We start from the raw sequence: 17,772 nt of genomic DNA on the forward strand, positions 1-17,772 counted from the left end.
TTGATTATGAGCTTCAATGTTGTTGTTGGGTCCAGTATGAAAATTGGATGAAAAGTGGGCTTTCAGATTATGTGTTGTGCTTCAGTGTATCCAGTCTGAAAATTGATGAAACGTGGTACCTGCAGGAGAGAAGATTGTAGGCCAGTGCCTATGTACTAGTATCTAAGCTAGTACAAAAGCTAAGGGAGATATTTGGAACATTGTAGCAGGTAGCAGCCTGCGTACTAGTAAATGGATCGGCTAGTACAAGAGCAAAGGGGGTTGTAGCTCCCATACTGGTATAAGACTGCACCAGTACAAATATTGTAAAAGGATTTTCTTATTAAGAAGAAGATTGAGATGACTTGCAGCAGGTGGTTTTTCTCCCGCATTGGGTTTCCACCTTATATCATGGTGTTCATGTGTGTGCCTTATGTGTGATGATCTATTCTCTATTACTGCATCTGTTATCTGATAATATGGTTGATAATGTTCTAATGCACTCATTGAAGATCAATTAACTTAATCATAAGAAGTTGTGGAAGTAGCATATATGAATCTGATTATGGAAATGAAAACGTTTTATTAATGTGATAATATTGATTCACCCCCCCCTCTCAGTATTATTTCCAACAGTGAGCTGAATATCGACCCCTATAAGGTTGAGGTCATTCTGAATTGGCCCAAGCCCAATACAGTGACATAGGTAAGAAGCTTTTTGGGGGAAACACAATATGGGAGGAAATTTATTGCTAATTTTTCTTCCATTTGTTATAGACATTTTTGTGCCTTACAGCATGAAGCATGAAATGTCAATAATCTAAGGGATCCAAAGTCCCTAAACATGTTGTTCCTACCCCTAGAGGAACAAGATCAGCAAACCACAGCACTGAAAATCAATTCTCCACCTGAAAACACTCAAAAACAAGCTAATTCTGGATCATGCCAACTGCTCCACTGAGCCTCTGCGCTGAATGTCAACTGCTCCACTCGGTACCTGCGCTGAATGTCAACTCCAATGAAGGCTACCTGCGCTGGGCGAGATTGGCCAAGTGGCACAGTCATTCCTCAAGGTATCAATGCCCAGGAAGCTTCCAAAATGACACTTGGATCAGGGAATTCGCCTAGTGATGAGTAAGAGGGTCTAGATCTCCAAGTGGAAGCAAGAACCTCCAAGTGGACTCAAGAACTGAAGAATAACTGAAGTGGGAGAGGACACTAGTCAGCTTCATGCCAGCCTCAAGCTGACTCATCCTTTCTCCAAAACTCCTATATATAGAGCTCTCTCATGAGGTCTAGGGAGGCTGGAATCTTGTGACTGTAAGGAAGTGCTGTTGGTTTGAGTATAGAACTATTGGGTGATTTGCTTGAAGGAGGTGAAGAGGAGATTTCTTTCTGCTGGGAGATGATGCTGGATTGGGCCTTTTATGGTTGTATCACTTCCTGAACTTTACTTCTTCCATTAATAAAGCATTTGAGGTTCTTCTATATGCATGTGTCTCAATGGCGTATTGATACTTGTATATTTGATTTATTCTAATCCTTGAATCAATTATGAATGTATGCTTCTTGTAGTTTCCCTTTCTTGTGATTTTGCAGGATCTTGGTGTAGCTGGGCCAGTAAAAGAGCAAGTAGCTGGGAGCAAGCAGCAAAGAGAGAAGATTGGATCAATCATTAGCGGAAGACATCGGTTAGTGGATCTCTTCCCCCTCTCTCTTACATCTCATAAAGAAGTAATCTTAAATAGCTTTGCTTTGATTGTTGCTGAGGTACTATCACCCTTAGAGTGGGATAGGGTCATTCCGTATTGGATACTTTTCCCAACAACAAATTGGCAACTCCGCTGGGGATCGTATCTTGTTGGTTGTTTGTGTTTTTTGCTATTCATTTCATAAACACAGGGAGTACCGAATCGAACTGCATTTGGATCTTTCAAATGCAAAGTAGAGGGCAGCTACTCTAGCTCGGTTTCTGGGCATGTTTATGGTTTGAAGAGCTGATTCACAAGGACTCTAAATAGCTCTTAGTGATAGCTTTTCATCCTCCTTTTCATCCCTTAGTGTGTACTTGACTGATAGCTTCTGATTTGGCCAAAAACTGTGAATTTTTGAACAATCTGTGACCCGGAAACTGAGAAAAACGAAAGTTTGAATCTTTAGTGCAGGCACTGTGAAGGCAGTCTGCATTTCAGCGCAGTTCCCGAAGGGGCTACCTGCGTTGAAGGTCAAACTTCCAGTGTACTACCTGCGCTGAACCAGTTTTGCCTAGTGCTACTGGGGTTCCCTCCTGTTTATTGCCCTGTTTTCACTCTTGTTTTTGCTGCCAGTTACCAGTCAATGTACCTATCTGAAACCAACTTTCCTTACCACTATTCCACCTCGGTTGTATAAAGAAATTGTGTTTGTTCTTTGTGTATTTCTTGTATCATTTACAGTTTCCCATAACGAAAGTGAACTAGTCTTGTTGTGGCCTCTTAGATCTAGACCTGTGATAAGTGTCGTTTTGATCTTAAGAGTTAGTTTGTTTACTGTTCATAGCTGATTAAGCTTTCGCTTTCGTCATATGGTTTGAATTTATATATTTCTAGTGTCGAAACAAGTAAATCTTAAGGTGTCTTTTGATTTTGGACAAGCTTGTTTGCTTTCACTTGAAATTGAATTCAAAGTTATACAACAGATTTCTTTTTGTATCACACCAACATTAAGAAAGAGAAAAGAAATACTTGCATTGTGCATGTGCATTATGACAATTTGCATGTTGATTTAGGAAAAAGTGCATTAGTGTGTGCTCTATGATCTGTGTGAAAAGATGATGTCTTTCTTTTCCCTCAGTAGTTAAGATTTTCAAAGTTGAAAGATTGAAAAGCTTGCTTATCATCTTAGACTGCATTTAGGAGTGTTACTATACATCTTGTGGTGATCCATAAAGGCAAACTGCTAAACAAGATCAACCTTAAAATAAATTGAATTTACATAACAACGCATTGAAACATAACGCAAAAACATAGAGGTCTAAGCTAGAGACGTGTTCCGGCGTCATTAAACGTGATATCTTAGCGTTGAGTGGTTGGGTGATTCCTCCACGGTGAAGCGATAAGTATCAATACGGACTTATGCTCCCACGTACCATTGCGTATATATTGGGAGACCCCTATAGGATCAAAGCCTTTATCCATAGGAAACCGTGTCGGCCGCCCTATTGATCGCAATGCAGTGAACACAACATTCACGAAGATCGACCACTCGTACCGTAAAACGTATTCTGTGGTTTTGCGAAAGGTTTGGCACACCCTCTGCCTAGATCTCCAGAGCAGTTTCTTTTGGCCTTTTTCAAACTCTATAACTGAAAAAGTCCATCCGAGCATTTGTCACTTCGGGCTCGTTAAAACATCGAAGGAGACTAGAGTCATCTTTAGCTTTTTCTCGACTCTTAAAAAGTGAAAAAGTAAGTTGTGTCTAAAGCGTCGTTATAAAATTTATTTTAAACGGAACATAATCACCTCCTATTCCTGCGTTGATCTGTAGGTTGAGAACATGGTGTTAGGATAGTCCGACACATAGGATATAGTTAAGTTCAACTTGATCTAGTATAGAGTTAGGTTAGAGTTAGGTAAAGTGTGTTTCTTTACCGTTGTACATTTTGTAACTTACAATCCGACGGTCACGATATGTAGTGATCCGACGGTTCACTCTCACCTCGGTATTACCGACACTTGATCCGTGGCTTGACACCCGATTGGTCCATGAGTTCTATTTAAAGCGCATGGAGGGTCATTGTTCGGGTAATCCGTGCATGAGAGAAACTTATGTAAATTTTCATTCTTTGATTAATAAATTGCCTGTAGTACCCACGTTGGGACAGACCGTGGACTGTTTCCCTCCTTGCACTCTGAGGGTTTTAACCACGTCAAAAATACTGGTGTATTGATTTGAGATCTGGTTGTGAGCGGTGTCCTTTTGGTATTCTTTCTGTGGAACTTACCCTGTAAATTCCTACATGGTATCAGAGCTATTTGAGGGTCGCGTCCGTTGGTGATCCAAATATGAAGCCGGTAGAACTGCATGTGGCTGTCGTTTCCTAGATCTGTTGTTTCTGACTGCTTTTGGGCCGAGAGGACTGCTCTTTTGCGTTCGGAGCATCTGTTCCAGTGAGGAACCCCTTTCGTTTCATGCGAAAAGGTTTCCGATAGCCCTAGCTGCGTCATTTTTCAGATCGGGAGGTATACAGTGTTTTTTTGCAGTTTACTGTTAATTTCTCTCTGCTTATTTCGGTCTCAGTTTATTTAGCCTTTTTTTTTAACCGGATCTATACCTTTCATTTCTGCGTATGCTCTTTGCCCTGCGACTCTGTGCGATCTGGGCAAATCAGAAACAGAAAGGAAGGATTTTTCTCATGCGTATGCTCTTTTCCCTGCACCTTAGTGTGATCTGGGAAAATCAGAAACATTGAGAAAAATATTTAGTTTTTCGGCTAAAGCTAACCTTGAGATTTTTTTAAAATTTCTAGTTTTTTGGCTAAAGCTAACTTCGAGCCGCAAGGTTCGTTTTTCTTTGCATATTCGTGTTGGGTTTTGTGTTTTGTGTTTTGTAGGGAAAAAGAGCTTTCTCAAGGCAAGCACGCAAACCGAGGCCCCCCCCCCCCTCTCTCTCTCTCTCTCTCTCTCTCTCTCAAATTTTTTGTATAGATCAATTGGTTCAAAGCTATTTTTAGAGAGTAGAGGTCTTGGGTTCAAGTCTCCATTTTGTGGGGGCGGATTTTTTCATTCCCGCACATTCGCGCACTTTGCTGGCAACGTCAACAAGTGTTTTTTCAAAAAGCCATAACTTCTTCATCCGGAAGCCTTTTTCAGAGCCGTTTTTTTTAAAACCGCCTATTTTTTCAAGATCTATCCGTTGGTACACTTACTTTTAGCATCTTCAGCTTCAGTTTTTTTTTTTTAAAAATGGAAAGTCCATGCCAAGTCATTCTTGACAGCACTAACTACTTCCAATGGGTAGAATACATGGAAGATTTACTTAGAAGTAAAGGTCTCTTCAGAATAGCCACAAACCAAGAGAAGAAACCAACAGATGAAGACAAGGCGGCAAAATGGGAAAATAGACAAGATCAAGCACGTGGTTTGATAGGGATGTCTATTTCTCCTGATCTTAGATTCCACATTGCAGGACTTGAGACTCCTCATGAAGCATTAGAAAAACTTGCTAAAGTTTTTGGGATTAAAAATGAAATTAGATCCCATCAACTTGAAAATGAGCTGCTTACTTTGGATCCTAATAATTTTTCTTGCATTGAAGATTTCTTGTCCAAATTCAAGACCCTTAGATATCTCTTGGAAGGTGTTAAAGTTAAGAAAGATGATGGTAACCTTATTTATTCCATCCTTACTAAGTTAGGACCAGCCTACTCTGTATTTGTTTCCACTTTCCATTCTACAAGGGAAGCTTTCATTTGTCAAGGACAAGACTACAAGGCCCCTTCCTTTGACTCCTTTTGTGATTCCTTAATAAGAGAACAAGAAAAACTCTTACACCTTGGTCTTCTTAATCTTGGAAACTCTTCCACGAAAGCGTTAGCCGCCCAGCAGTACCCAAATTCAAAGAATCCTAAGAAGTCATATCCTCAAAAGAATGGTCCTAAACCATCTCAGCCTCAAAATGAAAGATCATTTCAGCAAAATGATAAGACCAATAAAAACAAATGGAAGAAGACTGATAGACATTGTAACTTTTGTAATCGAGATGGCCACTTAGAATCTAAATGCTTTAAGAAGATGGAAGCCTTGGAAGCCGCAATGAAGAAACATAACATCCATCTGGAGCCTACTTCAACTTCAACTTCCGGAACGGCACTTTCTGCATGTCATCGTCAATCATCTCAGTCTGGTTATGCATTAAATGTATCTTCTTCTTCTTCTCATTCTCATGAGTGGCTCATTGATTCTGGAGCCTCTTGTCACATGGCCAAAAACCAAGCCATGTTTTCTTCTTTAAATGATTGTAACACCAAAAATATATATATTGGTGATGATAGATCTCTTAATGTTGTAGGGACTGGAACTGTTCATCTAGACAATGGTCAGTTCAATGATGTATTATGTGTTCCAAACTTATCCTGCAACCTTCTATCTGTCTATCAGATAACTCATTCAGGTGAAGGTAAAATTGTTGAATTTTCACCTCATGATGTTGTAATCAAGGATCTAAAAGATCCTAAACAGATTCTAGCTACTGGTCTTGCTGATGATTCCAAAAGGTTGTATAAGTTTCACAACTTTGGGTCATCCCATCTTCCCTCAGTATTTGTTGCTCATAATGATGAAGTGAGCAAACTTTGGCATGAGCGGTTTGGTCACTTAAACTATCGCTCCCTTCAGCATCTATGTAAAGAAAATATGGTGACAGGTCTTCCTATGGTATCTTGCAAAGATGGTGTTTGTTCCGGATGTGTACTCGGAAAACATCATCGGGACAGTTTTGACAAACGTGCCTCTTGGCACGCCTCAGCCCCTTTACAGCTTGTGCACAGTGATTTATGTGGTCCTCTTCCTGTTGCTTCATTCTCTGGCTGCAAGTACTTCTTAACTTTCATTGATGATTTCTCCAGACGCACTTGGGTATACTTCTTAAAACTCAAGAGCGAAGTATTTACCACTTTTTTGGCCTTCAAAGCATTTGTTGAAAAACAATCTGGACATCAAATTCTTAAGCTAAGAACTGATAATGGTGGAGAATATGTTAAAAACACATTCATCAACTTTTGCACCGAAAATGGAATTCAAATGCAACATACTGTTCCATACACTCCACAACAAAATGGTGTAGCTGAAAGGAAAAATCGCACCTTAAAGGAAATGGCTAATTGTATGCTGCAATCTAAAGGACTCAGTCTTAGTTTTTGGGCCGAAGCAATTAATTGTGCAAATTATATAATCAATCGCACTCCTACTAAGGTTCTAGAGAATATCACTCCAGAAGAAGCTTGGAGTTCCATTAAACCAGATGTAAGTCACTTTCGTGTGTTTGGAAGTGAAGCATGGGCCCATATTCCAGATGAAAAGCATAAAGCTTTAGAACCTAAGAGTGAGAAATGTACTTTTGTTGGATATTCTGAAGATGTAAAAGGTTATAGACTTATTCCATTTAAGTCCAAAAATGTTATCATTAGAAGAGATGTAAAATTTGATGAAAATAAATCGGCCTGCGAGCCTAGTCCGGCGGATGTGCCACCTCTTCCTATCTCTTCTATCTTTGAAAACATTTCTTCTTCTGATGATGAAAGCGAGGATGATAATCCTCCCCCACCTTCTCAGGATCCTCAACTTCCAAGATGGGTCCGTGCTACTCGGGATGCAGCAGGTGATCTTGCCGGTGATCCTACAGATCAGCGACGTACACGTTCTCAGTTTGAAAGAGCCTCTTCTTTACTGGCTCAAGCTCCAGTAAATCATGATCCTGACACTTTTGCAGAAGCTTCAGGCCATCCACATTGGGAAGCAGCTATGAATGAAGAATATCATTCATTGATGACAAATGATACATGGGATCTTGTTCCTCTACCAAAGGGACGCAAACTTGTTAGATGCAAATGGGTTTACAGAACCAAGTATGGACCAGATGGGAAAGTTGATAAACATAAAGCTCGTCTAGTTGCTAAGGGCTTTTCACAGGTTGAAGGCATTGACTACACTGAAACCTTCTCTCCAGTTGCCAAAATGAACTCTATCCGCCTTGTTCTTTCCCTTGCTGCCTCTTTAAAATGGGAAGTCCATCAAATGGATGTTAAATCTGCCTTCTTGCATGGGGACTTGCAGGAAGAAATCTATATGGAACAACCCATTGGCTTCATACAAACAGACTCCAGCCTTGTTTGTCGACTTAAGAAATCCCTTTATGGCCTCAAGCAAGCTCCTCGGGCTTGGTATGCCAAAATGGATAGCTTTCTTTTAGAATCTGGCTTTTCTAGGTGTCATTCTGACAATACTGTCTACACCAAGAAAGTGGGCAACTCTCTTATCATCCTTGTTCTTTATGTTGATGATCTTATTCTTACTGGTAGTGATCCCAACCTTATAAACCATGTGAAGTCCAGCCTTAAAAAGAAATTTGAAATGACAGACTTAGGACACTTACACTATTTTCTCGGTCTTCAAGTCTTGCAATCCCAAGAGGGTATTTTCCTTTCCCAGTCCAAGTATGCTTGTGATATTCTTCGTCATTTTCACATGGAAGACTGTAAGCCAGCCCCTTCTCCCTTTCAGTCTGGAGTCAAACTTTCAGTCTCTTGTACTTCTCCTGAAGTTGATGCTACCTTATACCGTCAACTTGTCGGAAAACTCTTGTATTTAACCCATACTCGTCCTGATCTTTCCTTTGTTGTTGGCCTTGTTGCTCGTTTTATGCAAAACCCCCGTGAAAGTCATTGGAAAGCAGCTAAAAGAATACTTCGTTATGTTCGAGGTACAATACAGTTTGGGATTCATTACAGTGCCAAAGCAGCTCCTCTGTTAGTTGGTTTCACTGATTCTGATTGGGCTGGTGACCCTGATGATCGGAAGTCTACTGCCGGTTATGTCTTCACTCTTGGTTCAGGACCTATTACATGGGCTTGTAAGAAACAGGCTGCCATTTCTCTTTCGTCAGCAGAAGCAGAGTATCGTGGTGCCGTGGAAGCTAGTAAGGAAGCCTTGTGGCTTCGTCAGATCCTATCAGAGTTTGGCTTTGAGCAGCAGCATCCAACCACACTTTGGTGTGATAATCAAAGTGCCATTCAGCTATGCAAAGATCCAGTCCAGCATCAGCGCAGCAAACACATTGAACTACACATGCACTTCATCAGAAAGCTCATTCATGACCATGTTCTTGAAGTGCAATATTGTCCAACAGATGATCAGGTTGCAGACATCTTCACAAAGGCTCTCACAGAGGCGAAGTTCACTAAACTTCGATATATGCTTGGAGTTCAGGAAGTTGTCACTAAGGGGGGATAGGCTCTAGTGCCTCCTTCCTTCTCCTATTGTGTCATATTTGTAAATCCTTCAATCCTATCCCAAGTTGTTCTTAAGGGGGGATGTTAGGATATTCCGACACATAGGATATAGTTAAGTTCAACTTGATCTAGTATAGAGTTAGGTAAAGTGTGTTTCTTTACCGTTGTACATTTTGTAACTTACAATCCGACGGTCACGATATGTAGTGATCCGACGGTTCACTCTCACCTCGATATTACCGACACTTGATCCATGGCTTGACACCCGATTGGTCCATGAGTTCTATTTAAAGCGCATGGAGGGTCATTGTTCGGGTAATCCGTGCATGAGAGAAGCTTATGTAAATTTTCATTCTTTGATTAATAAATTGCCTGTAGTACCCACGTTGGGACAGGCCGTGGACTGTTTCCCTCCTTGCACTCTGAGGGTTTTAACCACGTCAAAAATACTGGTGTATTGATTTGAGATCTGGTTGTGAGCGGTGTCCTTTTGGTATTCTTTCTGTGGAACTTACCCTGTAAATTCCTACACATGGAACGCCCCAACCAAGGAATTCCACATGATGGAAATCCTAGTCCTTTCTCCTCTTGGGGAGAAGTTGGTGCGCCCCACATGGCCACATTGTCGCTTCCAGGACTGACAATTGGCCTGCCAATTTGGCTATTCTCAACCAATGTAGTTCAGAACACCATGGTTCCTGAACAGTCGAGTCAACAGTTAGATCAGTCTAGAGCGGCCCACTAGCCTTCTACTTCCTATAACTCTTCCTCCAATCCTTCATCTTCGCAAGGTAGAGCCGGCAAAAGCCAAGCTCCCATGGAGAAGAAGGAGAAGAAGAAGAGAGAAAAGAAGAAGAAGGAGCCTAAGGCGACTGGGGGCAAGCAAAAGACATCTGACAAAAATCCATACACAGCACAGACCGGGCCTAAATCGCCATGTGTCATATGTAGAGGAGACCACTTCCATAGAGATTGTCCCTGTATTCCCCGGATACTAAGGGACTGGTCCCCTCGGTTGCACAATTCGGGAGCATCAACCTCTGATAACCATGTTGAATGCTTACCGTCAACCAGCGAAAGTGAAGGTTCAAGACAAAGAGGGGGAGCAAGATCCCCCTGCAGACTGTGTGAAGGTGATCACGCCATCCACCGTTGTCCCTTCTTAGACGAAGCGAAGAGAGTTTTGGAAGATCGCCCGGTTTCACCGTTGAGACTTCCTCCTGGATACAAAAAACTCGTGCCAAGTCCTTCGTTGGTTGAAAATACAGCCAGCCCGCTCAAGTGGTCAGCTGAAGCGTCAGTCATTGAAAATGAACCTACTGAATCCAGACCTGACGAAAGTATAAAGGTCGATACGGCAGTTGACCCGGTTCTTCCTTCAGAGGTTTCATCCTCAAATGACACCGTCACTGAAGATTCATCTTCAAATGACACCCTCACTGAAGAGAATAAGGATGACACCATCCAGATTCTTTTCATCAACACAGATTCTAATGAGCATCAGGGCAATGCTCCCATTCCTTTATCGCAGGAAGGAACATCGTCAGGGTCATATCCGGCCGTGTATTCGGTCCCACCACCAAGCAACCTGGTTGTGTCCTTTGATTGGAACCAACTAGGTAGACCCCGGTTGCCAGCCAGTATACCATTCAGAATCATAGTCCAAATTTATAGAATGGTGATGGCTGGAACTATCATTGATGAAGGGGCATCTGTGAGTATCCTTTCCTCTATTTCTTGGAAAGCACTGGGTTCCCCGGCGCTTCTGCCTAAGATAAGAAATCTCTCGGGTTTTGATAAAGGAACCAGTCGACCATTAGGGATCCTCCCCAATGTGCCTGTTACATTGAAAGGGAAGACCGTTCAAATGAACATGATGGTCGTTCAAGGACCCTTGGATTATAACCTACTCCTTGGACGAGACTATATATATTGCATGGGAGCTATAGTCTCCTCACTCTTTAGAGTAATGTGTTTTCCACACGAAGGAAGAATGGTCAAGCTCGTAGACCAACTTTCATTTCCGGGATCACGCATCGCAAATAGTCAAATACCAACCCTGAATGGTCTATTCACTCAAGAAATGTCTCCACCCCCAGTCCTCCTTCCCGATGAGTGCGAGTGATTCGGAAAGATGGGACTGGAACCCAGGGGGCATGCATCCTGGTCTGCTTCGGGCAGAGGAAACCTTGGGTATAAGGTAGAATTTCCGCGAAAGAATATGACTAGTCCGTACCCCATCCGTGGATGGAAGAGGGGTTGTTCTAGAACAGGATTCTTTTGATAAGGTTACTTGTTTGACAAAGGTCATTCACCATTGTCTACTACGGTAGACAGTGCCGAGGAAATGTTTTCATTTGATGGTGTTAACAAAACAATCTTTGGGTAACCAGGAAGAGGCAAGCCTCACCCTTTAAAACAAATGTTTTATCGGATAAGTAGGGGCAGCCTTGAAATTGTACTTTATACCTCGGGGCATGCAAACCTTTTGGAGTACAAGCTAGGAGCAGTTATTTATCTGTTTTTGGGATTAGCCGTTTCCGAACTTGCATAAAGAAAGGATGAGAGGGAGCATAGCTTATGTGAGGCGCAAGCTCTATAAAAATTGGAGTCTCACAGGAGACATTTCTTATCTTATGACTGGTATATCGAGCAGTTTTACCGTGGAATTTATGCTCGTTAAAAAATAGAAAAGCGAGATCCGAGCAGTTTTAGCACATAGTTCATGCTCGTTAAAAAATAGAAAAGCGAGATCTGAGCAGTTTTAGCACATAGTTCATGCTCGTTAAAAAATAAACATAAGATCGAGCAATTTTACCGTGGAATTTATGCTCGTTAAAAAATAGAAAAGCATGAGCAAAAGTTTCCTCCAGAGTTTAAGCTCATTAAAAAATGAACCTATTCCAGTAAATAACCATTATGATCGTAAAGTTATTAGCCATAAAAAGCCTTGGTCGTGTTTGCACCTGCCACCTCCATTCCATTTGGCCGATCGTTCACCCCCATATGATTGTTTACCCATTTTGAGGAACAGCTGCGAAGAGTGATTTCACCTAGCCATCCTTGTAACACTGCCGTGATTGGAAAATTCCAACCTGTACCTGGAATCTGCTGCTATCCCTGTTTATCACTCGTTCCTCAAAAGACGAGTCTTCTTTGAGCTCTTTTCAACTAACTCGTAAAATATGAAAAGTTTGCCGAGTTTTGGCCTTCCAGCTCGTTAAAATGACCGGAAGAGCTATCCCTCCTCTAGATTTTAATCTTTTTGGACCTGAGGGATTATTGCACAAAAAGGTCGAGCACTTGTTTTATTCGGCTCGTTAAAGTTATCGAAAATTCATCCCTTCTGTAGTGTTTTATACTTTTTCGGACTTAAGGGATTAGATCACGAAAAAGGAATTTTGGAGTTAACTTTCTGTACCTTTTCAGACTCTCTAAAAATGAAAAGGATCGAGTTTTCCTTGTCGTTAGACTCGTTAAAACGATTAAATAGTGACAAACTTGTCTTTAGATGAGAATGAGTTTCCCTATCGCTAGGCTCGTTAAAACATAGCGATGGGCTTGCCCGAATGGCAGGTTATAGAACAAGCATATGTTATCCTCCTCAAGCTTGACAAAAATAAAGAGGTACTGGTCAGAAATGACTGGGGAAAAATTGGGAGAACCTCAAAGCTTTAATGGTAGCAAGTCGCTCTTGAACATGACACTTTTCCTCCGTATCACATCGGGTTGGGTTGTTTCATTCACCGGTCTCATCACCATGGTCTTCGCCAAACCATCCACATTTGGGGTAATGCTAACGATCCATCGCATCAGTGTCGTTATATGTTCAAGAGATGTTGTTCAAAAAGAGTCAACCGTGTCCCATCCACTACCATACATCATCTTTCATCCACCCATGATCGCCACCCTGAATCATATTTCACAAATTGTTTTCACCTCCACTAAAATCATTAGCTCCGTTCCGTGTCACTGATGTGGGATTCATTAAGGCCCTCCTTTGACGGATCGCTTCTTGTCGACTTCAGCTCATTATCCAAGAAGTTGATCTAGGAACACCCCCCTCAGTACTTTGAAGCTTGCATGCCTCAATGGCAAGTTTCTCACTTCCGGCGATAGGTATACATCAATGACCTTCGACCAGAAGATTTTGCGTGGTGTTCGACGCCAAGTCCTATATTCACACCACGTGAATTGTACTGCAGTACCTTGAGGGTCATTATCATTATTGGTGATTCCTCTCGCGCTTGTTAACGGTTTACATCATTGACCGGTAATCAAGCGATGTCTTTCCATGTTCGACTTCAGCGCAATTCTCACATGGATCGACTTGTACTTAGAGTGAAGATCGAACGAGTTTGAACACCCCGGATCTAGTTTCATCCATCCGGGCTGCGATATATATTCAGTAAACATAAAGACATTTGACATGTACATCAGTGCAGCACATGATCATCCTACTCAAAGGATGATAATTTCAGCAGAGAATTATCAGTCTATCATCAGACGATCGTATGTTCTATGTACTAAAATGAATTTATAAAGCTGAGCATGGGAATGCCCGCCTCAGCTAGATCATGAAAGCAGAATGAAAAATAATGTATTGTATTGTATTTTATTACAGGTCACCTCTCAGCGATTGAATGAACTTCGGATCCTCCTGATAAAGCATTTCACCCGATAAACGACCTCATACTTTAGGGGGCAACTGTTATAGACATTTTTGTGCCTTACAGCATGAAGCATGAAATGTCAATAATCTAAGGGATCCAAAGTCCCCAAACATGTTGTTCCTACCCCTAGAGGAACAAGGTCAGCAAACCACAACACTGAAAATCAGTTCTCCACCTGAAAACACTCAAAAACAAGCTAATTCTGGATCATGCCAACTGATCCACTGAGCATCTGCGTTGAATGTCAACTGCTCCACTCGGTACCTACGCTGAATGTCAACTCCAATGAAGGCTACCTGCGCTGGGCGAGATTGGCCAAGTGGCACAGTCATTCCTCAAGGTGTCAATGCCCAGGAAGCTTCCAAAATGACACTTGGATCAGGGAATTCGCCTAGTGATGAGTAAGAGGGTCTAGATCTCCAAGTGGAAGCAAGAACCTCCAAGTGGACTCAAGAACTGAAGAATAACTGAAGTGGGAGAGGACACTAGTCAGCTTCATGCCAGCCTCAAGCTGACTCATCCTTTCTCCAAAACTCCTATATATAGAGCTCTCTCATGAGGTCTAGGGAGGCTGGAATCTTGTGACTGTAAGGAAGTGCTGTTGGTTTGAGTATAGAACTATTGGGTGATTTGCTTGAAGGAGGTGAAGAGGAGATTTCTTTCTACTAGGAGGTGATGCTGGATTGGGCCTTTTATGGTTGTATCACTTCCTGAACTTTACTTCTTCCATTAATAAAGCATTTGAGGTTCTTCTATATGCATGTGTCTCAATGGCGTATTGATACTTGTATATTTGATTTATTCTAATCCTTGAATCAATTATGAATGTATGCTTCTTGTAGTTTCCCTTTCTTGTGATTTTGCAGGATCTTGGTGTAGCTGGGCCAGTAAAAGAGCAAGGAGCTGGGAGCAAGCAGCAAAGAGAGAAGATTGGATCAATCATTAGCGGAAGACATCGGTTAGTGGATCTCTTCCCCCTCTCTCTTACATCTCATAAAGAAGTAATCTCAAATAGCTTTACTTTGATTGTTGCTGAGGTACTATCACCCTTAGAGTGGGATAGGGTCATTCCATATTGGATACTTTTCCCAACAACACCATTGCAACACCATTATATGCATTGACTAGCGTCAAGAAAGTCTTCTATTGGGGAGATGTACAACAGAAAGAATTTGATGCTTTGAAGCAAAAGATCAACTCAACACCAGTGTTGGCTCTTCCAGATCTTAGACAACAATTCGAGATTCAAACGGATGCTAGTGACTATGCCATGGGAGCAGTTCTTATACAGCATGGTAAGCCCATTTCATTTCATTCTGAAATTTTTAATGGAGCTGTGACTAACTATCCCACTTATGACAAAGAACTTTACACATTGGTACAAAGTGTCAAAAAATGGAAACACTACTTGATGTGGAAGGAGACCATTATCCATACCGACCATCAACCATTGCAGTACTTACAGTCACAACCAAAGTTGTAGTAGTCATGACACTTCAGATGGATGGGTTTTCTACAACAGTTTCATTTGGTTATCAAATACAAAAAGGGAATCTACAATAAGGTAGTTGACATACTCTCTAGGCCTATTGTAAATTCATTTGTTATACTCAAGCATACTTCTGTTTTGCATGAAAGCTACATTGAGAAATATGCATATGATTCAAGATGTGTATGCAAGCTTGAGTTAAGAAAACCAAATTGAAGAGTTGGATTACCATGTACATAAAAAAAAATTGTATCACTTGGGCAAGTTATGTATTCCACAAGGAGAAAGAAACAATATCATAAGGGAGGTGCACACTTCATTGATTGCTGGACACTTTGGTGTAGCCAAGACAATAGTGCATATCCAAAGGTATTGTTATTGGCCACACATATTTGATAATGTATCTTGTTTCATTAGAGGATGTTATTTGTGTGGAACAATTAAGCCTAGCAATAGGAAACTAGGATTGTACACTCCACTTCCAGTACCTTCATGTCCATGGGAGAGTATTTCAATGGAATTTGTAAGAGGTCTTCCATTGTCAAGGAAAGGTCATGATTACTTGTATGTAGTTGTAGATAGGTTTAGCAAAATGTGTATCCTAACACCATGTAAAAAGTAAATTACAGCTAAACAAGCAACTCATGTTTTCTTCCACAAGTCATGTTTTCTTCCAAAACATTTGGGTTCATTTTGGTCTTCCTACTTCCATTGGAAGTGATCGGGATTCTCGATTTGTTGGGATTTTTTGGTCAAATTTGTGGGACATGATGGACACAAAGTTGAAGAAGATTACAACCTTTCATCCAAAAACAAATGGACAAACTAAGGTGGTCAATAGGACAATCATTCATCTTCCTAGAGGATATTGCAGCAAACATCCCAAGTTGTGGGATGAACAATTACATTACATACATCATGCATACAATAGGGCAAAGCATTCTTCAACAAACACATCACCATTTGAGGTATGTTTTGGGTATTTTCCAAGATTTCCATTGGACTTCATATTTGAGAAACATGTCGCCATCGATGGTCACAACGACATCAATAAGGTAAGGAAGTTCATAGAGCAAATTCAGTTGATACATCATACAATGCAAGAACAACTTGAAAGAAGTTAGAGCAGCTATAAGGCAAGGCATGCCAAACACTGGGTCGATCACAAATTTCAAGTTGGAGACGAATTTTGGTTATATATTAGCAAAGAGAGACTTCAAGGGGAAGGTAAAAACCTTAAGCCAATCTGTTATGGTCCTTTTAAAATTCTGGAAAAGATTGGTAACAGTGCATTTAAGCTTGATTTGCCTCCTTATATGCAAATATACTCTGTTGTTAATGTTGAGAATTTGAGATTGTTTGAGCCTCCTTTGATTGATGATCAAGGAGAGCATGTTCAACTGCCATCAATAGATGATTTCTCACTAGATTATCTTGATGAACTTCAGTACGATCTCATACTTGACAGAAGAACCAGAACTTTGAAGAGAGGGAATGTTGAATACCTTAGATTGGGACTCAAGGGACAAAATCCTTCTAAATCCAAATGGTTGCAGATCGAGAAGGTGAGGGAGCTATACCCTCATATGTTGAACAATTGATAGTATGTTTTGGGGTTCAAAAGGCTTCTAGTGGGGAGGAATGATTAGGCACTCAAGTTTTAGCTCAAAAATCAAAGTTCTCAGAATGGATTGAAACATGAACGAATGCATCCGTCTCGGCGAAAAGATACCAATGCAACTCGATTCACTAAAAACCGAGTTCATATGAGGAAGATAATGAGTTCTATTTGCTTTGCTAAACAAAAGAAATTTTTGAAAAAAAATGCACAGTTAGCAGTTCATACTGTTGACGTGGCAGGTGACTGTGCAAGGTCAATAGTGGTCAATGGTCCAATAAGGCTTCGACAAGTGTCAGATTTTGGTTGGTTATCAGATGTGGTGATGTGGCATGATTTGGTTGGTTAATGGAGGACCAATGAGGAGTGGACAAGTGGTAATCCCATAGGCTGCCATGTGTCCCTCCCCAAAGTTCGGCTCGGCACGCAGTGCTTACCAAAATTTTATGGTAGGCCGTGGGGTCGAACCCAAGACTTGCTCCACATAAACCACAAGCCATACTGTTGCACCATGTCAATGTTTCTTAACCGTATAGATCTTAACACATATTTAAATTTTAATGTGGATGAAGTTGGGGGTTAGGAGGGCCAACCCATGGGCCAACCCTCCCATGTGAAAACTCCCGTAGTTACAGTGACCACACATCCGGTGGTTCCAACGAACCATAACTAAAAACTCCAACACGTTGCATGTGACCTCACCTCTGCGTAACCTTCAAGCCAACCGTTTGGAAACTGCATGGATTAAAGACCATAACCTGACAATTAATGCTACCATGTGTCCTCTACTGATAAGACCGCTAGTGCAAACAAAAATGGTTAACCATTAAACATGCTTAATGCACTAATCTCCACTTAAATGTAATTGATCCACAATTAATCATTAATTAACCCCAATTTAGTTTGACAGAATATTTAGCGGACCTCCTGATTTGGTGGAAACTCCAAGTTTAATGGAGGTTTTCTAGGAGAAAATAGTTTTGACCACAACTGGAGTAAAATTCGACGAAATGGAGCTCAGGAAAAG

The sequence above is a fragment of the Pinus tabuliformis genome, chromosome 2_1, assembly GCF_031772625.1.
Source record: "Pinus tabuliformis cultivar Carrire ecotype Pingquan chromosome 2_1, CPIR1, whole genome shotgun sequence".
Classification (NCBI taxonomy): Eukaryota; Viridiplantae; Streptophyta; class Pinopsida; order Pinales; family Pinaceae; genus Pinus; species Pinus tabuliformis.